At 45.3% G+C, this 25,533-nt stretch overlaps 1 protein-coding gene across 4 annotated transcripts in view; it reads right to left on the minus strand.

The window, feature by feature from the left end:
• The window catches only part of LOC147634470 (nuclear transcription factor Y subunit A-1-like), a 43,840-nt gene that overhangs the window by 18,018 nt on the left and 289 nt on the right, over positions 1-25,533 (minus strand). The gene's annotated exons all lie outside the window — the stretch shown is intronic.

Here is a 25,533-nt window from a genome sequence, read left to right on the forward strand (position 1 = left end):
ACCAATCGTCCCTCCAAAGGTGATCGTGGAGCTTTTTTTATTAAGGATGGAGGAGGAGTAAACAAAATGTGCTGGCTGGCTCCCCATGCTTGCATGTGGGCAGCCAGCTTTTTGGGAGTGTGGGTAGGTGACCATGCACCCACCCCCACACACTCACTTAAGTGGGGCTCCCCACCTTGGCCCCTAAGTGGGTGCCCAAAGGGGGTGCCCACTTTTAAGTGAGTGTGAACAAATGACCTTATAAAACAAAGGTTAAAATATGAAATATTAAAACAACATGTGCAATATACTTACCACCTGTTCACATGCACCAAAACTCATCAGAAGATAGAGCAGACTTCACGACTCACTGGCAAGCGTCCCCGCTCTCAGTAAGTAACACGTCAAGCAGGCAAACACAAAAATACATGTCATGCGAAAACAGATTCAAACATGCAAAACATGTGTGCATGTGCAAATAGTAACATGGACATATCCCCCGTTCATGGAACAAGCACAAAATATCTGTCAGCACAAAAATGGCACGACGTAAAACATAAAAACCTGGTCTTCCTATGGAGTGACAGTCCCATAGGTAAGACACAGTTCCAGGCACGAGCCTCCCTATGGTGTGACAGTCCCATAGGCAAGACATGGCACGAATACTGACTCTTCCATGGCGTGACAATCCCATGGGTCGAACACAGTCTAGGTCATACACCGGTGGCACCAGTCTGGCTCCCGTCCATACGACACCATCCTGCTAACACACGGGTGGCACCAGTCTGGCTCCCGTCCATGTCAGCAAAATACTGGCCTCTTCACATGAGACACCGGCCTGGCCTCAAGTGAACGAGACTCAAAATCTGGAGATGGACCAAATGGTCGGCCAACTGTCACCAGTTGGCCTACAATAACATGGTGTATGAATCCATGAGAAAGGCCCGGTTTGAGATTGTATATAGCAGAATGATCTTATCACCCATCCTCCGCACTAAGGATGAGATATTTACAGCCAATGAGTATGTTCAAGACCTTGATATTGCCTTTGCACAGGTGCAGACAGCCATTGAACGTTCGCAAGATAAGCATCCAACAAGCATAGAAGGGAACTGGACATCAAGGAGAATGGTTGGGTATTACTCTCAACTATAAAGCCTCAAGATATGCCTAAAGGAGATGTAGGTAGTCTAGGAAGTAAACCTCGTCAACCAACTTCGTGTGGATAGGTAAGCAGTTTTTGAACTTCACAAGGTATCTCCTGGAAAGCTTGCCACCGGCTAGCTTTCTCTCCTTGTGAAAAACAATCTGCTCAAACTAGAGAATCTCTTCTAACTCATCAACCTCTGGTAGATCTTCCGTGTTACAGGCTCTAATGGATTGGTCCATGTACTTCTGCAATAGACTCACATGAAAAGCATTGTAAATTCACCAATGATCCAGTAATGCCAACCTGAAAGCAACCTCATTGATCTATTTGATCACTTGCTTAAAAGCCAAGAGCGGATGTCACCATTTGGCCACCCAAGTGGTCCTCCGAGTCTCGTGTCGCTTTACGAGAAGCCAATCATTCTCATGTTGTCCATATTAGGGACAAAGCATTGATCGGAGTGCCTAGTGTCATGGCCCTGTGAAAATGGAACAGCACAAGTGTGGGCATGGTGGTTGCTGAGCAAAAATATTAAAAGATTCACATTTGGGGTGCCCAGACAAATGAGAATGATGTGTGGACACTTCAGATGTGAAGGGGGACAAAAACATTAATGTTTTTAATGTTTTATTGAAGGTTGCCCCTAGGCCTTAGTGGCCCCTAGGGAACTTTAATGTTTATTAAAGTTGGGGCCCTAAGATAAGTTTGGAGAGAGGCCACTCCACTTTTGGAGTTGCATGCCTCACCTCTCTCTCTCTCTAGCTTTTGGGAGTCGTGCAAGAAAGAAGCGTGGAAAAGAAACGTGGGACTGCTGGCTGCTGCAAAGAAGTCTGATTGCTGCTGTGTGTGAGAAGAAAACAAGCCGTACAGAGCTGTACAACTGCAGGTACGAGTGGCGCTGACAGGAATCCGTACTGTTGCAGAGAGGTACTGGCGGCGACTGTTGCAGGCGGCTGCAGCTGCAGTTTTCAGGCAGCGCAGGCTGGTACGACTGCAAGTACAGTCCTGTACGACTGATGGTACAGTGTACGGATAGGGTAGGAACATGCGGCACTGGACTGGAATGGTACAGAACAGTACCCGCTGGTACAGTCGGGTACAGAGGCTGGTTGCAGACAACGCAGGCAAGTACAGTGCCACGTGGGCTGCTGGTACAACCTGTACGGACAGGAACAGTACTGAATTGCTGGTTTGTACAGGCAGGTACAGCACCTACAGTTGCAAACAGAGCTCCAGAGCTTGGTTGGTGCGATAGTCAAGTGGATTGTAGAGGAAACCGTACAGACAGTCGTCGTCAAGTGCAAACTGGTACGAACAGTTTCACGTGTGTAGAACTACGTGCTGACTTGGTAAGCTCTGAACTTGTTCATCTGTCTTTCTTTCCATTGGCTTATGTCTACTGCAGATTTGTGCTATCTGGCCCCTTGTGAGAGGAGGGGTATGGCAGATTGAAAAGGGTGGAAACAGAGATTGGACAGTGAATGTATGTTTGTGTTGAGTTGTGGAATCATGTGCATGAGATATGCCAGATGTATGCTCAAGGCTGTCCTGCTGAATGGTCTTGGCTGATCAGAGGGAAGCACAGAGTGTTGCTTTGAGACACAGATCTGTGTGTGAATCCTCTGTGCTAAGAGGTATTGTGGGCTGCCAAATTGGACATACAGGTGTATTCTCTTGGCTGGCTTTGTTGGACTCAGTCTTACATATTTTTGAAATTGAATAAAGAAATACCGCAAGGGGCGCCAAGCTTTGGGGCCAACAGGTGTCGTTCTATTTTCAGATTTGGGGCACTCTAGCTCCAACCTCATTTGTTTCATATCTGGACTACAAGTGGAAGGGTGATTGCTAGTCTACCGCACTTTGGTTTCTACCAGAGGCCGGTTTCAAGGTTCCGTTGCCGGGACCAATCATCAACTTTCTTAAGGGGGTGAGCTCGTGGTTGCCTCGAGGAAAGTCATCGCTGAAAAATTCAGCAACATGTCTGATACAGAAGATGAGTACTTTTATCATGAAGAGGAAGAGCAAGAGACCTCTCTTGAGAGAAATGCATCTGAGGATATTCTTGCAAGAGAATAGGCTGCAGATGATGAGCATTATGAGGATGTAACACAGCCAGAAGATGTACTTGGTAAAGAGGATGATGATGCTCGGTTTAAAGATCGTTTGGCTGGTGTTATGGATGTGTTTATGCAGCTCACACAAAGTGAGAAGTTTGCTGAATTTATGAGATCCCGTACAGAGCCCGAAAAGAAGAAGAAGAAGGTGCGTTCTAAGAACCTTCCTCAAGGTCATAGTGGTGCCATCCCACAGGATCCATCTTTTGGCCAGTTTCCGAACATGCAGCGTGCTTATGGTGCTAACTCTCAAAGTTCCTTCTTTGGACAGCCATCTATTCCTCAGCAGACTATGCATCCAGGTTATTTTGGTGGTGGCTCGGTGTTCCAATCTATGACTGGGGGTTATCCTCAGGGAGGCATGGGTATGCCAGGGCCTTTTGGAGCAAATTTTCAGCCTGGTATGCAGGGGAATATGTATGGTGGTATGCAGTCCGGTATGCAAGGAAATATGTTTGGGGGCATGCAACCTGGAATGCAAGCAAATATGTATGGTGGCATGCAGCCAGGTATGCATAACGGAATGTTTGGAAACATGGCTGGAATGTATGGCATGCCAGGTGTGGGAATGGGTAATGTTGACCCTATGATGGGCATGAATGTTGGGGGCAGCAATCTTGCGAAGCCACTTCCATATGATAATCTAACGCCTATGGGAAAGGCGAAGGATTATAAGGAAGGGGGAGCTGCTATGAAGTTTGATACATTCAGTGGGGCCAAAGATAAATTAAAAGCACTCACCTTTTTACAGCAGTTTGATGCTGCTTTTTCTGGTGGGAATTACACAGAGTCCTCTAAGGTGAGGAAAGCTACCACTTTTCTCAAGGGCAATGCTTTGCAGTGGTGGTCTACTCTTCTTTTGTAGGGCATAGCACCCACTACTTGGGTACAATTTAAACAGGTCTTCTCTTCCGTATGGCTCACATCTACATTTGAGGTGGATGTTATGACTGCATGGCACAAGTTGGATGCTTCAAAGTGTGAGAATTTGGAAGATTATAACAAGAAGTTTTGGGAAGCTTTACTCCCAGTGACTTCTTACCGTGCAGTGCCTTTGTCTGAGCAGGTAGAGAAGTATTGTTGTGGGCTGCCCAAAGAGGTGCGAGATTATTGTATCAAGACTCGAGTAACGAACTTGTCACAGATGATAGAGAATGCTATGACAGCTAATGCGTTACTCACTGGAGGATCATCTGGGTTAAAAGGAAGTAAGAACTCGAGCAAGAAAGCTGAAAAATCTGGGCATGCTTCACGTGATGCTAAAGGGTCTTCATAGACGCGGTATAAGAAGTTGCCAATGCCCAAGAGAACTTCTGAGGAAAGACAGGCTTTGAGAGATGCTCGGAAATGTTTTTTCTGTACTGAAGAGGGGCATATGTCATTTAATTGTCCCAAGAGAAAGTCCCAAAAGGACTCTGACAATAAAGGAGAGCCCAAGTCAAAGAAACCAAAACCTTCTACAGGGTTAGTTCTTGATCTTGTGGGGGAACACCCAGGTGGTGAAGAGACAGAGTTGTGCAGGGCATGGGGCAAAGTGAGAGATCAGAATGCCTTGATATTCTTTGACACAGGTGCTAGAGCCAACTTCATTTCACCAGATTTGGCTGGCCGATTGGGGATTCGTGCAGAGGAGATGGGGCCGTTATATGAGGCTAACATGGCTTGTCCAGGGTATGCAGAACCCGTCACTCCTCTCATTGGGAAGCTCAGGCTTCATTTGCAGGGTTATGTGGACAGCGAAGAGTTTTTCATCATGCCTCTGGATGGCTGTGATGTTTTGTTGGGTATGCCATGGTGCCACAGAGTACATGCGGTGGTGGACACATACAATAGGAAAATCACTCTGATTCATAGAGGGAAAGAACATGTTTTGGATGTAAAACTTAAAGGGGAATCTGTTCCTATTGTATCCGCTTTGGCAATTTCATCAATAGTGAAAAAGCATCTTTCCGCGTACTTGATTTATGTAAAGGATGCACAAGATGATGAGTCTAAGTCTAATTTGTCTATGTAAGATAAGGACAGGACTGATTTCTTATGTGGGTTCCAAGATTGTTTTTCCGAGTCATTGCTAGGAGAACTTCCTCCTGAGAGGCCAGAAGATCATGCCATTGATCTGATTCCTGGTAGTACTCCACCAAATAGACTGCTGTACTGTGTTAGTGCAGCCCAACAGGAAGAAATTACGAGTTAGGTACAGGAGCTTTTGAATAAAGGGTTGATACAGCCTAGCTCATCACCCTTTTGCTCACCTGTACTCTTAGTGCAAAAGAAGGATGGCTCTTGGCGCATGTGTATTGATTACAGGGCGCTGAACAAGAACACCATCAAGAATCGATTCCCCATACCGAGGATCGATGACATTTTGGACCGCTTACAGGGCTTCACAGTCTTTATTCGCATTGACTTGAAAAGCGGGTATCATCAGATACGAATTCGACCCAAGGATGTGCATAAGACAGCATTCCGAACCACGTTTGGGTTGTATGAGTTCTTGGTTATGCCCTTTGGTTTGACAAATGCACCTGCCACATTTAACATAATGATGGACAGGATTTTCAGGCCTCATAGAGCGTTTGTGGGCACATTCTTTGATGATATGATTGTGCATTCACAAACTGAGGAAGAGCATAGAAGGCATTTGGCCATTGTGTTTGCAGAACTCAGGAACCATAGGCTGGTTGTTAATGGCAAGAAGAGTGAGTTCTTTTTGCAAGAGATACACTTCTTGGGGCAGATTGTGTCTAAGCATGGAGTCCGTATGGATCCAGCGAAGGTGGAAGCAATTCTTAATTGGCCAGATTTGAGGACCGTGCATGATGTACGCAGCTTTCTAGGATTGTGTTCCTATTACAGGCGGTACATACGGTATTTTGCTGAAATTGCTTCGCCTCTTCATGCCTTGACAAAGAAGGCAACTCCGTTTAGATGGGCTGATGTAACGCGCGGAAGCTCTGGGGAGTCTTCTTTCAGCCCTAAACACTCTTGGAAACCTTCTGATGCAAAAACGCACCATCTGATGCAAAAACGCAGGTAGAGAGAGAGTAGAGAGAGAGAGAGAGAGAGAGAGAGAAGTGCTGGAATTTTCAGTATATACTATGGTACAAAAAGGTACATATCTTTGCAGCCCTTGGCTGCCTCCTTGAAAAGGTGATAACACACCTAAAATCTACCCTAGACTAGGATCCTACAAACTCAAACCCCTAGTGGGTTGAATGACTAAAACAAAGAGCAATGGTGCCTTTATATAGGCCTTGGAGCATGTGGGAAACTGGCCGACTTCTGGTCGACCAGTTATTAATTCATAAAATCATTTTAATGCAGCCGACTGTGGTATCTTCCATATTCCTTGATGCGCCTGCTGCCAGCACCCTCTGTCCTGCAACCGACAGCCCTTTGGTAATGCTGATGTCAGCCTCCATGCAGCCGACAGCCCTTCTGATCCATGCTTTGCTCCAAGTCCTGCTCCATGTCCATCTTCTACTGGTTCATAGTCTTTATCTGCTTGCCCCTTCTGGATTTAGTCTTGAGAAGGTCCATGGCATTGCTGATGCACATGACATCCCCCTCTGCTAAACTTGATGACGGGAATCCAACCTGCTCTTGGATGACTGTCATCATCCCAATCCTATCCCGAAGTCCCTCTGTCATCATCCATCCCTGGCAAACCTTTTTTCTCTGAAAATCCGGTCTGTTCTCCAAACCACTCTGTCTCTGATCAAGATCTGGTCTTCCTCTAGTCCACAATCCATTCCTGCCCTGACTCTGAACACTGTCTTGGTCTTCGTTCCTGGAACTGAGTCTGGCACTCTCACATCACCCTGGAGGATCAACCTCCCTTGGGACCGTTCCCTTAGAACCTATCTGGCTCACGGAACTGCCATCCCCATCTAGCACTGTGGAACACCACCAACAAACCTCCTGGGAGTTCTTCATATGTGTTCTTGCCTTGGGCTTTGAATCCATGTACTTTCCTGTACCTTGGACCTGTACACCATCATCTGGGACTGAATCAGTGTTTAGCTTTGCTGAGCCTGATGCTCTGATACCAATGTAACGCGCGGAAGCTCTGGGGAGTCTTCTTTCAGCCCTAAACACTCTTGGAAACCTTCTGATGCAAAAACGCACCATCTGATGCAAAAACGCATGTAGAGAGAGAGTAGAGAGAGAGAGAGAGAGAAGTGCTGGAATTTCAGTATATACTATGGTACAAAAAGGTACATATCTTTGTAGCCCTTGGCTGCCTCCTTGAAAAGGTGATAACACACCTAAAATCTGCCCTAGACTAGGATCCTACTGACTCAAACCCCTAGTGGGTTGAATGACTAAAACAAAGAGCAATGGTGCCTTTATATAGGCCTTGGAGCATGTGGGAAACTGGCCGACTGCTGGTCGGCCAGTTATTAATTCATAAAATCATTTTAATGCAGCCGACTGTGGTATCTTCCATATTCCTTGATGCGCCTGCTGCCAGCACCCTCTGTCCTGCAGCCGACAGCCCTTTGGTACTGCTGATGTCAGCCTCCATGCAGCCGACAGCCCTTCTGATCCATGCTTTGCTCCAAGTCCTGCTCCATGTCCATCTTCTACTGGTTCATAGTCTTTATCTGTTTGCCCCTTCTGGATTTAGTCTTGAGAAGGTCCATGGCATTGCTGATGCACATGACAGCTGATCGGGAAATTACAGCAGTCAAAAAGCTCAAAGAAAAGCTTACTTCGGATCCAGTATTGGTGTTACCGGATCTCCGAAAGGCTTTAGTTGTCCAATGTGATGCATGTGGAAGTAGCATTGGGGCAGCTCTCATGCAAGAGGGACATGTGATAGCTTACGAGAGTAGAATATTGCAAGATGCCGAGAAGCATTTACAGGTTTATGAGAAAGAGATGTTGGCTGTAATTCACGCTCTTTCTACGTGGAAACACTACTTGCTTGGGGCTGATTTCACTGTGCAGACAGATCATCAGACCTTGCATTATTTCCTCACGCAAACTAAGCTTTCAGAGAAGCATATGCGTTGGGCAAACTTTTTGTCTATGTTTCACTTTCAGATTGTGCATGTGGAAGGCAAAAAGAATGTAGTGGCAGATGCTTTGTCACGCAAGCCACAGGTCTCCGCAGTTTCCCTTGCTTATCATCATGAGCTTGATGAAATGAAAGAGCAGTATGCCCATGATAAGGATTTTGAAAGGTTGTATGATCAAATGTCTAAGGGTCAGCGGCATGAGCATTATACTCTCAGAGATGGGTTTTTATTGATGCATGGCAGACTGTGTGTTACAGGCCATTGCGACTCAAGGTTATGATTGAAAGTCATGCTCCACCGTATGCAGGTCATAGAGGTATTGACGCCACGGTAAAAGCAGTGGAGACTTTCTTTTATTGGCCAACCTTGAGAAGAGATGTTGATGCCATTGTGAGGCAATGCATCGTATGTCAGAAGGTAAAGTTTGACCGTCAAAAGACACCAGGGTTATTACAGCCTTTACCTATTCCAAATAGACCTTGGGAGAGCATTGCCATGGATTTTATATTTGATCTTCCACGGACACAAACGGGCAATGATGGCATTTGGACTATCATATGCAGGTTCAGTAAGCAGGCTCATTTCATTCCCGTGCGTAAGACGATCAAAGTGGATCATATGGTGAAGTTGTTCATGGCGAACATCTTCAAGTATTATGGCTTGCCTACGAGTGACCGTGATCCACGGATGACGAGTTTGTTCTGGAGAGGGTTGTTTGACAACATGGGTACAACTCTCAAGTTTTCATCGTCATTTCATCCACAAAACAGATGGTCAGTCAAAAGAGGCTAACTCTACAGTGTTGGATCTTCTTAAATGTTATGTGTCAGAGCACAAGCAACAATGGGAAAAATATCTTCCTTTGGTGGAGTTTGCATATAACAACACTCTTCATACCTCGACAGGCAAGGCATCTTTTGAGATTGTGGTAGGAGGGAAGAAGGTACCACCCATTTTGCTGTCACGTGCACACCAGTCAGGCGTACAGTGACATGGCATCATTATGGCTTCATTAGCATCATCAGGTTCATTAGGCATTCAGTCATGATTTAGTCAGGCATATATGAGGGTGTTTTATCACCAAAATCAGCATGACATCATTTATGAGGCAGCCGACTACCATTTATGGTATTTTATGGTATTTATGAGCATTCCAAGTACTGGTCGGCCAGACATTTAGTCATGATTTAGTCAGGCATATATGAGGGTGTTTTATCACCAAAATCAGCATGACATCATTTATGAGGCAGCCGACTACCATTTATGGTATTTTATGGTATTTATGAGCATTCCAAGTACTGGTCGGACCAGTACTTGGAATGCTCATAAATACCATAAAATACCATAAATGGTAGTCGGCTGCCTCATAAATGATGTCATGCTGATTTTGGTGATAAAACACCCTCATATATGCCTGACTAAATCATGACTAAATGCCTGATGAACCTGATGATGCTAATGAAGCCATAATGATGCCATGTCACTGTACACCTGACTGGTGTGCACGTGACATTTGCATACAAAGGATAAGATCTTTGAGGCTGATTAGTATGTGGAAAACATGGATGAAGCTTATCGGAGAGTTAAGTTGGCACTCCAAAAAACTCAGCAGAAGCAAAAGAAAGCCGCAGACCGTCACAGACGTGCTTTAGAATTTGCATTGGGTGATTGGGTTCTTTTGCGCTTTGAAAAGGCTAGACTCAAGAAGATGAAGGGTAAAGAGCGCTTATTCCCTAAGTTGAGCATGCGTTATTATGGGCCTTTTCAGGTATTGGAAAAGATTGGTGAGGTAGCCTATCGTTTGAAGCTACCAGATCACTGGAGGATTCACAATGCTTTTCACGTGAGTCTCCTTAGACCTTTCCGTGGGGATGTGCCAGAGGATGTATCAGATGAGGCTCAGCCGGAAGTTGAGGAACTTGATGAGGCTCTGATTCCAGAGCAGATACTGGCACATAAGGAAAGAAAGGCACGAGGTAAAGTTTCCCGTCGCTATCTTGTGAAGTTCAAGAACTATTCACCGATGGATGCGAAGTGGATGGAGGAAGGTGACTTAACAGATTCACCTCAGGTTTTGCAGCTTTATCTCGATGCCTTTGAGTTAGAGCCGACTCTTGTTGTGGCTCATTTAGGTTCAGCAGAGCATGGGTCTGGAGCATTACCTGATGCTCAAGAGGGGGGTAGCACCTCCACTCCCTTGATACAGACAGGCTTAGATGACATCTAGAGGTCGCTTGGTGCAGTTTTTATCTCACCCGAAGGTACTGATGGCTGACAGTACATTTGTTTATGGGACTTCTATGATATATGTGTACTAGTCACATGGGATATTGTGGTTGTGTATGGTTCATAGTGGTATACAACTTGGACTACTACTACGCCATTGGTTTGCACTGAATGTTGATACATGTGCATGGCTTAGAGAGATTGGGACGCTGATCTTGTCATATTGTATATTTCACTTTGGATATTTTGCTGTATCACCAGAATGCAATCGAGGACGCTTGCCATTTTTCAGGAGGGGGGTATGTCATGGCCCTGTGAAAATGGAACAGCACAAGTGTGGGCATGGTGGTTGCTGAGCAAAAATATTAAAAGATTCACATTTGGGGTGCCCGAACAAATGAGAATGATGTGTGGACACTTCAGATGTGAAGGGGGACAAAAACATTAATGTTTTTAATGTTTTATTGAAGGTTGCCCCTAGGCCTTAGTGGCCCCTAGGGAACTTTAATGTTTATTAAAGTTGGGGCCCTAGGATAAGTTTGGAGAGAGGCCACTCCACTTTTGGAGTTGCATGCCTCTCTCACCTCTCTCTCTCTAGCTTTTGGGAGTCGTGCAAGAAAGAAGCGTGGAGAAGAAACGTGGGACTACTGGCTGCTGCTGCAGAGAAGTCTGATTGCTGTTGTGTGTGAGAAGAAAACAGGCCGTACAGAGCTGTACGACTGCAGGTACAACTATACGACTGCAGGTACAGGTGGCGCTGACATGAATCCGTACTGTTGCAGAGAGGTACTGGCGGCGACTGTTGCAGGCGGCTACAGATGCAGTTTTCAGGCAGCGCAGGCTGGTACGACTGCAAGTACAGTCCTGTACGACTGCTGGTACAGTGTACGGACAGGGTAGGAACATGCGGCGCTGGACTGGACAGGTACAGAACTGTACCAGCTGATACAATCGAGTACAAAGGCTGGTTGCAGACAACTCAGGCAGGTACAGTGCCACGTGGGCTGCTGGTACAACCTGTACGGACAAGAACAGTACTGAATTGCTGGTTTGTACAGGCAAGTACAGGCATGTGGGCTGCTGGTACAACCTGTACGGACAAGAACAGTACTGAATTGCTGGTACAACCTGTACGGACAAGAACAATACTGAATTGCTGGTTTGTACAGGCAGGTACAGCACCTACAGTTGCAAACAGAGCTTTCCAGAGCTTGGTTGGTGCGATAGTCAAGTGGATTCTAGAGGAAACCGTACAGACAGTCGTTGTCAAGTGCAAACTGGTACGAACAGTTTCACGTGTGCAGAACCACGTGCTGACTTGGTAAGCTCTGAACTTGTTCATCTGTCTTTCTTTCCATTGGCTTATGTCTGCTGCAGATTTGTGCTATCTGGCCCCTTGTGATGCTTATACTGGTCATTTTTATGAGGCCCTGCATTATTGGCATATTTAGCAGATATTATTTAGGTTTTTTCTAACATTTTTTAGGCTTTTTATAGCATATTTATGCTACATGACAGATGTCGGCCTGCTCTACAGCTGGCCAACAAGCTCATATGAGGGATATATAAGGGAGCACACCCTTCCCCTCATTTTTCATCTCATTCTTGCATATCTGCTGGAGGTCATTGGGTGTAGCAACAGTCTCTTATGCTTGTAAGCACCTAGGGGCTTCCCTGTTAAAATTTTGCATGCATCTCAAGTGAGGTCGGCCAAGTCCATTTGTGGATATATAAGCACCCTAGCTCCATTGTAAAAAATCATCTAATTCATTGCTGTTGTGTTGGTTCGAATACTCTCTCTCTCTCTCTCTCTACCTCTCTCTACCGTTTGAGCACCCTCTCTCTCCCTTTCTCTGCCAGCGTTTTCTCTCATCCTCTCCCCCTTAGCGTTTTCTCACTAACGCAATACTGCTTCCGCATTGTCAACTTTGACATGGTATCAGAACCAAGGCACGTCAACGCCTAGGGGACCGGAGCGCCAGGAGAAGGCAGATCTCGACTGCGTTTTTCAGCCGGCAGGAGAGCGATTGATTTGCTGCGTTTTCATCGCGAGAAGCACCCTTGGCCCAACGTTTTTGCTATAAGAGGGGGGCTGATCGGATCTAGCAACGTTTTCATCGCGGAGAACCCCTTCAAATCTGTGTTTTTCAGCCGGAGGAGTGCTGTTGATTTTCAGCGTGAAGTTGGACGAGATTTCGGTTGCGTTTTTTTTTGGAGAGGTGGATCAGATTGACGAAGGAGATGGGTCTCCCCTGTTCGAGCAAGGACGACAAAGTGAATGGCGTCAATGCGCATTAGAACTTGATCATGAGGCTATGGTTAGCAGAAAAGGCTTATGTGACATTGTTGATGGCTCGGAGGAACGCCCCCGAAGGGATAGCAATCGGTTCACACGTCTTCAGGAGGAGGAGTTTCTCAAATCTCTTGTGGATTGGGATGCTCACAATGCGAAGGCAATGTCGGCGATTGCAGAATCTCTCACCAAGGGAATTTCCCCTGCCATACAGACTTTGAAGACTGCCAAGGAAATGTGGTCAAAGCTTGCAGGAATGTTTGATCGAGACTCAACAATGCGAGCAGTAACCCTTCTCGGCCAGTTGTTTTCCATCAAGTTTGAAGCCCGGACCTCTATGCAGTGATTTCTAATGAAGGCAAAGGTTATCCATGATCAGTTATCGGCTATGAATAGTGCGTTAGCTTGTACCCAGTTAGCTGCCTTGGTTCTTACGAAGTTGCTTGAGGAGTACGAGATGGTCTCGAGGGCATTACGCTTACAAGTCACGAAGGAAAAGCTGGAATTTGATGATCTCAGCTCTTTTCTCATTGAGGAGGAAGCAGTGCTCATTTCCCAAGGCAAGATTCGAGTTCCGAAGGATGTAGAATCGGCACATGCTGCATCGGAATCCAATAAGAAGTCTAGGAGCCGTTGTTATAAGTGCGGAAAGCGAGGGCATTTGGCTCGGGATTGCAAATCCAAAGCTAAAGCTCAAGGCTCGACGAACGACAAAGTCTCATCCTCTCTCCCTTAGCGTTTTCTCACTAACGCAATACTGCTTCCGCATTGTCAACTTTGACATTCCCTCGTGCTCATTTTCAGCAATAATCGATTGTTCCCAGCCTTCTACAGTTTGTGCTTTGGGCCTACAACCTATGTTTCTTCCAACCATGAGAAATAGAAAGATCAAAAGTGGGGACTACACTGACCAACAGTTTTGCTATTGAGCTTGTGGAAGCAATCATGAGCAGTAGACAGCTTGGTCTGATTCACAGATTTTATCCTTGGAATATGAAGTTGGTTTTATCCTTGCGGATTCTATAATCAATATCTCAAGATATCTTATGCGTATGCTAAGGAGATATTTCTTTTGGTTTCTTGACGAACCTGGCAAAGAAAAGCTAAGTATACTTTGAGTTTTGCAAAGTCGCTGCTTTTTGCAATTTATTGTAAGTGTTTTTGGACACTTAACCCTTGTATGCCCGTACAAAGAGAATTGTGTGTTGTTTGCCTTGAACTGTTTCAAGTAAACACGGTTAATGGTTGAAAAGCCTGGTTTACATAGTTTTTCATACGGATATAACCAAACTATGGACTAAGTTTTTCACATATCTTTGCTCGAGGATTATACATATACGATGGTCCGGCGCATCTATATGGTTATCATTGGCTAAGTGATTCTTGGGCTTTATATACAGCTCTTTGGCTCCTTTTGCTTGAATGGAGTATGTTCTTGGATCCCTTTATTTGAGATGCAATGGATTTATGGAACTCGTAGATATCTCATGGATCAAGGATTTTTCTATGGATTTCTATCATTGGCCGAAATGCCTATAAAACTATATGCAGCAGAAAAGTTTATGGAGCACCAGGATATTCATACATGTGACTCATTCTCATCTTATGTTCTACACTTGAGCCCACCTCTCCTTCTAGGTCTGTGATCAGAATAACACCACGGAGTGCACGTGCTAGAGTAAACCTGAGCCCACCTCTCCTCCGAGGTGTGTGGTCAAAGTACCAACACGGAGTGTATGTGGTAGAGTGAACTTAAGCCCCCCTCTCCTCCAAAGTGTATGCTTTCAGTACCGACACGAAGTGCATGTGGTGGACATGACACCTCGTTGGCAGGGGACTTTGTCTACACCAACAATCGAGTGGACTAATATCTCGTTGGCAGGGTACTGTGTCTACACCAATGGTGGACGTTATCTTGGACTCACCCATGTAAGGGTAGTAGCCTTGGTGAGTGAAATCTCGTGGAAGGGGAAACCTTGGCAACAAGCAGTCATAGAAGAGTGGTAGCCCTAGTGAGTGTTTCATGAACTCATGGAAGGGTGGTAGCCTTGGTGAGGTCGGTCTCGTGGAAGCGCAAACCCTAGTGAGCATGAATGGTTTCATGGAATGATCGTTGCCCTGGTGAACCATATGGACATGTGAAGCATGTTTGGCTTGGGCATACATATGGATCATAGGAATGGTGCTCTTATGCAATCCAATGTCATGGCAAGATATTTTTGTGGATATGTATTCTGCTTATTTTCTTTTTGCAGGTACTAAAAGCTACTTCTGGATTTATGACTATTTGGACACAGTTGGCTCTTGTGCCGGTGTCTGGTTATTATGAGAGTTGTTGACTCGGCTTATGGATTTATGGATATTTGGGACACAATTGGCTCTTCTGCCTGTGTCTGGTTATTATCAAAGTTGTTGACTTCATGCATGAATAAAGTTTCTTTCTTGATACGGTTGACTCGTGTCCATATCTGACTTCGGATCGTGAATATGGATTTATGGCTTTAATGCATGGATTATGAAATATTACAAATTGGAAGTGCATCTGCTATATTTGAAGAAAATTTCAATGGTATCAAGCTTTTACAGTTGCGGACAACTGCTTTATAAGTCGGAGGGGATGTCACCATTTGGTCCCTTCACCAGTCTTAACCAATGTTTCATACACTGGGCAGAGCCAAGGTGTGAACGGGGATTTTCCACAGAAGAAAGCTGAAGCATTTACTAGCAAAGTTTGGCCTAAAAAATGGCTATAGAGCACGACCAACATGGGATTTTCTCATTAAAATGACTTATTCACGCATTATTAAAATCTGGCTGGACTTATTATTATTTTGGGCATGCTTATGTGGACAAAAGGAGGTGCCCACATGAAACTTGGGCATCAAGCCAAGAAAAGCATAAAGTTGATATTTTGGGCCAGCCCAGCTATTTTTGAGTGCACCCAGCCTCTTTTAGCAGAAAAGGAAAATCACAAGAACAATATAGAGCTGGTCAACTTTATTAAAGCAGGGAGGCGCATGAGATCAGGACGGGCAGCAACTTTTGGATTTCCCTCCTGCTCCTTTCAACACTAGATGTAGAGCAGTCGCCTTCTTCTCCTGACTGACTATCTTGCGCTGGTCGCGCAGGTGGGCTGCTGCTGATCCGTGGTTCTCTCGCTCGGTTCAGTGCTGGCCGCACAAGTACTTGCCAACGGCAGCACTAGAGAGCACAAGTGGCAGCTGATTGGTATTTCTTCTTCATGAGCCGCCTTCTGGCCACACTTCTGGGGCTGTTTTGGAGGAATATGAAACAATTTTGAGAGCTCTACTGGGGCTGATTTGAGGCTCCATTTGGGGGCTGTTTTGGCACGAAGTTTGGGGCTGTTTTTGGCTCCATACCAGGCTGTTTCATGGACTGTTTATAAGCTGATTCATGGGACTGTTTTGAGACAGTTTTTGAAAAGGTTTTGGTGCTATTTTTATCTTGGCACTGGATAGATATCTGGGTAAGAGATTTGCTGGTGCTTTGTGAAAATCCGGTGCTTTATGCACCCATAGCTTGGTTTATTGTAAAAGCTCCTCTCTCAATAAAGAAGTTTCTAGGGGGGGCCGGCAGTTTCGGCTCAGTGCAGTGTTATTATATTGTTTATGGTTCTTCCACTGTGTTTTCATGCTCTGTATGGTATTTGAAGTGTTTGGTCTATTGTTCCGGGTCCCCAATTTCGGTGACACTATTGTACATTGGCGGTTGGCCAAGAAGCTTTTTGGCAACACCATTGCCACGTGGGCTGAATTCAAAAGCAAGTTTTATGCTCAGTTTCTTCCTCCCAATTTCGCCAAAAATATGCGCAAAAGTGGTATTGGTTGGGTCAGAAATATGAGAAGTCAATCACTTCTTATGCATCAAAGTTTTGGAAGGTACTATTGGAAGTGATTCCCTTCATGAAGGTCGATGAAGAGGAAGTTTGAGTTGGCTCTTCAACCCATCTTTCAAGATACGCTTGAAATCTACTCACAATCAAACTTCGCAGCAAGTCATAAATTCAGCTTCTACTTTCGAGAATGTTAATGTAAAATGGGTTGTGCAATCGAAGATTAAAATAACATGGAATAAAGGTCATCCCCTAATGCCAGCTTGAGAATTGGTACTTCTGAGGCCACTTTCTATAATGCATGGAAGGCCTCAAGAGCCTTCCCCGCAATGGGCACTTTTTGGCAACGCACCTTCACACCTTGAGCAAATCTGTAAGAGGTGCAGCAAGGTCGGAAAATTTGTCCATGTGGATGCCGTAGGACTAGAAAATACCCACAAACGATCTGATCTCGTGAGTAGTCTTAGGTACATCCCAATCTAGTATAAATTGCACCTTTTCACGGTCAAGGTGAATACCAGACTCACTGATCATGTATCCTAGATAATGGACCTCTAAGAGGCCAAATGCACTCTTTTTCTTGTTAATGTGGAGCTCATTGTCCCACAAAAGTTACAAGACCTTCACCACATCCGGTCATGCTACTCTGCAGTTGCAGAAAAGATTAGTATATTATCCAAGAAGATGAACATACACTTTCTAATTAGCTCAATGAATACCCGAGACATCATCTAATTGAACGTCACTGATGTATTGGTGAGACCAAATGGCATCACCGCTAACTCATGATGGCCATGCTTGATCCGGAAAGCCGCCTTTGGAATGTCAGCTGTAAAAATCCAAACCTAGTAATAGCCACTCTTGAGGTCTATTTATGAAAAATACTTACCACCATTAAAACATCGAGAATATACTCAATTCTACTATCTAGGCATTGGGAACTTACTTCTTATGGTGAGCTTATTTAGCGCCCTATAGTCCACACATAAATGTGCGGTCTTATCTTTCTTTCGCACTAATAAGATGGATGCAACGAGCGGGCAAGGATGATGGGTGGATAAATCCGGCCCGAAGTAACCGAGATAACAATTTCTCCAATTCGCCCCTACTGCCTTTGATAGGCAATAGGGGAACTTACTGGGTGGCTCTATCCCGGGGTCCAGTCACCAACTCAATGTGATGATCCTCGGGGTGACTAGATGAGAGCTTGGGTGGGAGACCGTACCTCAACATGATGTCTTGAAACTTTGGAAGGAGACCTACCAACCTTTTTTTCTAAGGGTATTGCTAGTTGAACAACAAACTATTGGGTGCAAATATAAATCAACACACACCCAACTCCTTTTCGGAGAGCTTATTGGGCCTGGACATGTGAAATTAGTGGGATTCCTAAAATGCTCCTATCCGTGCGAATTATGATGGGCTCAAGTAAACCGTGAACCCTTGTGAAGGTGTCCTGCCGCCAATCAAGAATGGGCACCCACAAAGGTGGTGAAACAATGTAATCTCGCTTAAATGCGATCTTTTGAACATTAAAACTCAAACTATTGAGCTTTTTGAGTCATGTGTGTGCAAAGACCAAGTGTGAACCCTTCCATGACTAAATTATGTGACACTAATGTACAACTCATCTTTGTAACCAACTGCGGAGAGAGGGCATTCTCAAAGCTGCCCATGTTGAATAGTACAATGAACTGTTGTCCCTTTGCTGTGCCATAGGCACCAATTAGAGCTTTTGTCCGCCACTTAGTCTCACCCTCCTACTTATCATCAAATACCACTAGAGATACTAGATTCAAAGAGAATAATATCTCAACGGCATTCGTGTTTGAGGGTGAAGGGGTGCTAGTAGCTTCAACGGCGGCCACTGTACGACGAATTCCTAAAAAGGGTACTACTTCTGGACAGGTACAGCATTGATGATGAGCCAGTGTGTCACATTGTACCTCAGTGCAAAATACAATGGTCCTCAACATGGAGAAGGCTTCTTCTCAAAACAAAGAAGCAAATTCAAAGGCAAGGCAATGAAGTGCACCTATTGCAGAAAGTTGGGCCATACTGAAGTCAAGTGCTTCAAGAAAATGGCCAAGGAACAAGGAAAGAACCATGCAAACTTGGTGGTAGGTGAAACCGGCCTCTGATAGAAACCAGAGTGCGGTAGACTAGCAGTCACCCGTCCACTTGTAGTCTAGATATGAAAACAGAAAAGATTGGGGCTAGAGTGCCCAAATCTGAAAACAAAGCGACACTTGTTGGCCCCAAAGCTTGGCGCCCCTTGTGGTATTTCTTTATTCAATTCCAAAAGTATGAAAGGCTGAGTACAACCAAAATCAGCCAAGAGATTACACCTGTATGTCCAATCTGACAACCCACAATCCCTCTTAGCACAAAGGATTCACGCACACAGATCTGTGTCTCAAAGCAACACATTGTGCCTCCCTCTGATCAGCCAAGACCACTAAGCAGGGCAACCATGAGCATACATCTGGCATAACTCAAGCACATGATTCAACATCTCAGCTCATACATACATGTACTGTTCAACCTCTGTTTCCACTCTTGTCAATCTGCCATACCCCTCCTCTCACAAGGGGCCAGATAGCTCAAATCTGCAACAGACATAAAGCAGTAGAAAGAGAGATAGATGAACAGATGCGGAGCTTACCAAAATCAGCCCGTGGATCTGCACTGGAGGAAGTAACGGTACCAATCTGTACTTGCAGACACTTGTTTCCACAACCCTGCTTCACACGTGTGTATGTACTTGTCTGTACCCTCCTCCTTGTATCCACCTCAGTTCTGTACCTGTCTGTACAGTCCTGAAAAACAACACTGTACCAGTCTGTACTGCCTCGGAATACGTGCCAGAAGCTATCCTTGCATATGCCGCCTGCAGCCAGTAACTGTACACGACTGTACCTGCGCAGTCAGCCTGTACCAGATCTGTCCAGCGCCGCCAGCAGCAGTACTGTCCAGCACCGCCTGTTTCTGTCCTGTCCGTACAGTTGTACCTGCAACAGAATCTGCAGCAGCAGTTCGGAACCTGTGCGCAGCCTGTTCCAGCAGAGATACTCGCAACAATTCCTGTGCGTAGCCTGTACTAGAGGGAGTACTTGCAGCAACCTGTCCGTACAGAGCTGTACGACTGGTTTGCACAGAGAAAACAGCAGCAGCACACCTTCTTTCAGTCGACTCCTTCTCCTCTTGCTTTCCACGCATGAGAACTAGCATGTATGCTCCACGTTTCTCCAAAAGTATTCGGTGGAGTACTACCAGGAATCAGATCAATGGCATGATCTTCCGGCCTCTCAGGAGGAAGCTCTCCTGGCAATGACTCGGAAAAACAATCTTGAAACCCACATAAGAAATCAGTCATGTCCTTATCTAACATAGACAAATTAGACTTAGACTCATCATCTTGTGCATCCTTTACATAAATCAAGTACGCGGAAAGATGCTTTTTCATTACTGATGAAATCGCCGAAGCGGATACAATAGGAACAGATTCCCCTTTGAGTTTTACATCCAATACATGTTCTTTCCCTCTATGAGTCAGAGTGATTTTCCTATTGTAAGTATCCACCACCGCATGTACCCTGTGGCACCATGGCATCCCCAACAAAACATCACAGCCATCAAGTGGCATGATAAAGAACTCTTCGCTGTCCACATAACCCTGCAAATGAAGCCGTAGCTTCCCAATGATAGGAGTAACGGGTTCTGCATACCCTGGACAAGCCATATTAGCCTCATGTAACGGCCCCATCTCCTCTGCGTGAATCCCCAATCGGCCAGCCAAATTTGGTGAAATGAAGTTGGCTCTAGCACCTGTGTCAAAGAAGATCAAGGCATTCTGATCTCTCACTTTGCCCCATGCCCTGCACAACTCTGTTGCTTCACCACCTGGCTGTTCCCCCACAAGATCAGGAACTAACCCCGCAGAAGGTTTTGGTTTCTTTGACTTGGGCTCTCCTTTATTGTCAGAGTCCTTTTGGGACATTCTTTTGGGACAATTGAATGACATATGCCCCTCTTCAATACAGTAAAAACACTTATGAGCATCTCTCAAAGCTTGTCTTTCCTCAGAAGTCCTCTTGGGCATTGGCAACTTCTTATACTTCGTCTCTGAAGACCCTTTAGCATCACGTGAAGCATGCCCAGATTTTTCAGCTTTCTTGCTCAAGTTCTTACTGCCTTTAAACCCAGATGAACCTCCAGTGAGTAACGAATTAGCTGTCATAGCATTTTCAATCATCTGTGACATGTTCGTTACTCGTCTTGATACAATAATCTCGTACCTCTTTGGGCAGCCCACAGCAATACTTCTCTACCTGCTCAGACAGTGGCACCGCACGATAAGAAGTCACTGGGAGTAAAGCTTCCCAAAACTTCTTGTTATAATCCTCCAAATTCTCACACTTTGAAGCATCCAATTTGTGTCATGTAGTCATAACATCCACCTCAAATGTAGATGCGAGCCATACGGAAGAGAAAACCTGTTTAAATTGTACCCATGTGGTGGGTGCTATGCCCTACAAAAGAAGCGTAGACCACCACTGCAAAGTATTGCCCTTGAGAAAAGTGGCAGCTTTCCTCACCTTAGAGGACTCTGTGTAATTCCCACCAGAAAAAGCAGCATCAAACTGCTGTAAAAAGGTAAGTGCTTTCAATTTATCTTTGGCCCCACTGAATGTATCAAACTTCACTGCAGCTCCCCCTTCCTTGTAATCCTTCGCCTTTCCCATAGGCGTTAGATTATCATATGGAAGTGGTTTCGCAAGATTGCTGCCCCCAACATTCATGCCCATCATTGGGTCAACATTTCCCATTCCCACACCAGGGATACCATACGTTCCAGCCATGTTTCCAAACATTCCGTTATGCATACCTGGCTGCATACTACCAAACATATTGCCTTGCATTCCAGGTTGCATGCCCCCAAACATATTTCCTTGCATACCGGACTGCATACCACCATACATATTCCCCTGCATACCAGGCTGAAAATTAACTCCAAAAGGCCCATGCATACCCATGCCTCCCTAAGGGTAACCCCCAGTCATGGATTGGAACACCGAGCCACCACCAAAATAACCTGGATGCATATTCTGTTGAGGAATAGGTGGCTGTCCATAGAAGGAACTCTGAGAGTTTGCACCATAAGCATGCTGCATGTTCGGAAACTGGCCAAAAGATGGTTCTTGTGGGATGGCACCACTATGACCCTGTGGAAGATTCTTAGAACGAACCTTCTTCTTCTTTTTCTTGGGCTCTATGCGGGATCTCATAAATTCAGCAAATCTCTCACTCTGTGTGAGCTGCAAAATACATCCATAACACCAGCCAAACCATCTTTGAACCGAGCATCATCATCCTCTTTACCAAGCACATCATCTGGCTGTGTTAAATCCTCATACGGCTCAGCATCTGCAGCCTGTTCTCCTGCATGAATATCCTCAGATACATCTCTCTCAGGAGAAGTCTCTTGCTCTTCCTCTTCATGATAGAAGTACTCATCCTCTGTATCAGACATGTTTGCTGAATTTTTCAGCGATGGCTTTCTTCGAGGCAACCACGAGCTCACCCCCTTCAGAAAGTGATGATTGGTCCCGGCAACGAAACCTTGAAACCGGCCTCTGATAGAAACCAGAGTGCGGTAGACTAGCAGTCACCCGTCCACTTGTAGTCTAGATATGAAAACAGAAAAGATTGGGGCTAGAGTGCCCAAATCTGAAAACAAAGCGACACTTGTTGGCCCCAAAGCTTGGCGCCCCTTGCGGTATTTCTTTATTCAATTCCAAAAGTATGAAAGGCTGAGTACAACCAAAATCAGCCAAGAGATTACACCTGTATGTCCAATCTGACAACCCACAATCCCTCTTAGCACAGAGGATTCACGCACACAGATCTGTGTCTCAAAGCAACACACTGTGCCTCCCTCTGATCAGCCAAGACCACTAAGCAGGGCAGCCATCAGCATACATCTGGCATAACTCAAGCACATGATTCAACATCTCAGCTCATACATACATGTACTGTTCAACCTCTGTTTCCACTCTTGTCAATCTGCCATACCCCTCCTCTCACAAGGGGCCAGATAGCTCAAATCTGCAATAGACATAAAGCAGTAGAAAGAGAGAGAGATGAACAAATGCGGAGCTTACCAAAATCAGCCCGTGGATCTGCACTGGAGGAAGTAACGGTACCAATCTGTACTTGCAGGCACTTGTTTCCACAACCCTGCTTCACACGTGTGTATGTACTTGTCTGTACCCTCCTCCTTGTATCCACCTCAGTGCTGTACTTGTCTGTACAGTCCTGAAAAACAGCATTGTACCAGTCTGTACTGCCTCGAAATACGTGCCAGAAGCTGTCCTTGCATATGCCGCCTGCAGCCAGTAACTGTACACGACTGTACCTGCGCAGTCAGCCTGTACCAGATCTGTCCAGCGCCGCCAGCAGTAGTACTGTCCAACACCGCCTGTTTCTGTCCTGTCCGTACAGTTGTCCGTACAGTTATCCGTACAGTTGTACCTGCAACAGAATCTGCAACAACAGTTCAGAACCTGTGCGCAGCCTGTTCCAGCAGAGATACTCGCAGCAATTCCTGTGCGTAGCCTGTACCAGAGGGAGTACTTGCAGCAACCTGTCCGTACAGAGCTGTACGACTGGTTTGCACAGAGAAAACAGCAGCAGCACACCTTCTTTCAGTTGACTCCTTCTCCTCTTGCTTTCCACGCATGAGAACTAGCATGTATGCTCCACGTTTCTCCAAAAGCTAGAGAGAGAGAGAGGAGAGAGAAGCACACACTCCAAAAGTGGAGTTGCCCCCTCTCCATAATAATCCTAGGGCCCCCCACTTTAATTGTTATTAAAGTTCCCTAGGGGCCACTAAGGCCTAGGGGCAACTTTAATAAAACATTAAAATTTTAATGTTCTAGTTCCCCCCTTCACACATAGGGATGTCCACACATCATTAACTCTGTCCGGGCATCCCCCATGTGAATCATTCAATATTCTGACTCAGCAACCACCATGCCCACACTTGTGCTGTTCCATTTTCAAAGGGCCATGACAGTAGGAGAAGAAGAAGAAGCAAATTATTCAGAAGAGGAGAAGCCGGAGACTTCTACAGCTGCACCTAATAAAGCCTTTACTACTGAATCCTCCAATCTATCTCTTGCAGAGATAGATACCAATTGGGCTTTTTACCCCATGATGTAGAATCAATGGAGAGAAGAGAGAGAAAAACAAGGTTTCACCTAAACTAGGTCTATTCATAATATCCAAAAGTGTATATATGTTTATACAATGTCTTGGAGGACTCTTGGTCTTCCCCAAAAGGAATCCTGACTTTTCTAAATCTAATCTATGACCTGGTTCCAAGAGGGAACTAGATGATTTCCGCAATTATGTGCCTTGGCTTATATAGGCTCCAAATATGGAAGTCAGCCATCTATGCTGCTGTCGACCAGATCTGTCCTCAATAAATCAGCATTTTATGCAGGTGCTTTCACACGTGTGAGTGTGAATGATCAGCCGACTGTCTTTTGCTGCCGACTGACTTCTGAGTCTTCTACTGAGCCTAAACAAGCCCTAACAATGTCCTAAATCTTGGCTGCAAATCTGGATTAGCACATCCATGTTGCCATGCACATGACACTTGGCCGCCATCCACACTACCATGTGCTCCTGAATACAATAACAATGTCCCAACAGATAACCTGGCATGTCCCATGTGTGGGAGCTGCAGAACTCCCCAAAGCTTGTGACAAGTAAATACTCCTCGGTAATATGACATAAATTCCAAGGGGCGCGCGCAAGCGCGGGGGGTGGGGAGGGGTCCATTCCGGTCCAAGTGTGGTGTTCAGTATTTAAGTGTGCATGTCGTTATAAGTGGATAAATTGAGTGCCTTATTTTAAGTGTTTAATCCCTTTATGGTTCTAGCCAAACCCTGCTGCTCTTATTGCTCGCAAATCTGTTGCATTTCTTTGCCACATATTACACGTCAATCTGAACTTGCTCGACCTGCTAAAATTGGTTAACCAGGAAAGATGGGGAAACTCTGGTGCCGTCTGTTATTGGCCCCATGGGCCAACCCTCTCACACCACATATGGTAACTGGAGCTGGAAGACACTCTGGTGGTAGCGTTATGAGATTAAGTGATTTTTAAAAAAAATCCAAGCTCTTGAAGGAGGTTTGGGTGCAGCCCTTATGTCTCTTCTTCTTTTTTCTAAAACTATCTATCCTACCCCTATTATTGCCTAAGCCTAAGACTACCACAATCTTATCTCTATTCACCTAGCCTTAACACTTGATAACTTACTTCATACATGTTATCTCAAACACACCCCCCCCCGGGTACCCCATACTGAGTTTCGGCCTTACAGCTCTATAATGGCACTATGGTCTTGACATTCAATGTGTCTGCGTGGCTTTCTGTCTTGGCTTCCCCCACCTCGTTATAAGAAATAACAACTTGCCTTGCAGATGCAAGTGCTTTCACGTGAAAAACTGAAGCACAAGTTCCATACATACACAGATGGAAAGTCGTTACAGCAGATGGCTTACCGTGCCCCCACCCGTGTGTCCCTGTGAAGGGAGCTTCAGTGGAAAGACAGGAATTACTAAGACGGAAGCTGCATGTAGAGAGGATACAAGGGCGCAAGTACAATGAAGGTAGATGCGTCCGGGGTCTATATATAATTCTGCTGGGGTAGGCGTACAATCATGCTGAGGGTAAGTCATAAAAAACATGCAAATTCTGTTGCTAGGATAAAGCCAGAAATCATTAGATCAGCCATAAGCATCACTCTGAATAAGACAATTCTCCATCTGGAGCACTTAATTCATCACCGGCACACCGTTTGTAAGTTCTGAGCTAAACCCTAG

Source organism: Cibotium barometz, chromosome 10 (genome assembly GCF_041138505.1).
Source record: "Cibotium barometz isolate CiBa-2024 chromosome 10, ASM4113850v1, whole genome shotgun sequence".
Classification (NCBI taxonomy): domain Eukaryota; kingdom Viridiplantae; phylum Streptophyta; class Polypodiopsida; order Cyatheales; family Cibotiaceae; genus Cibotium; species Cibotium barometz.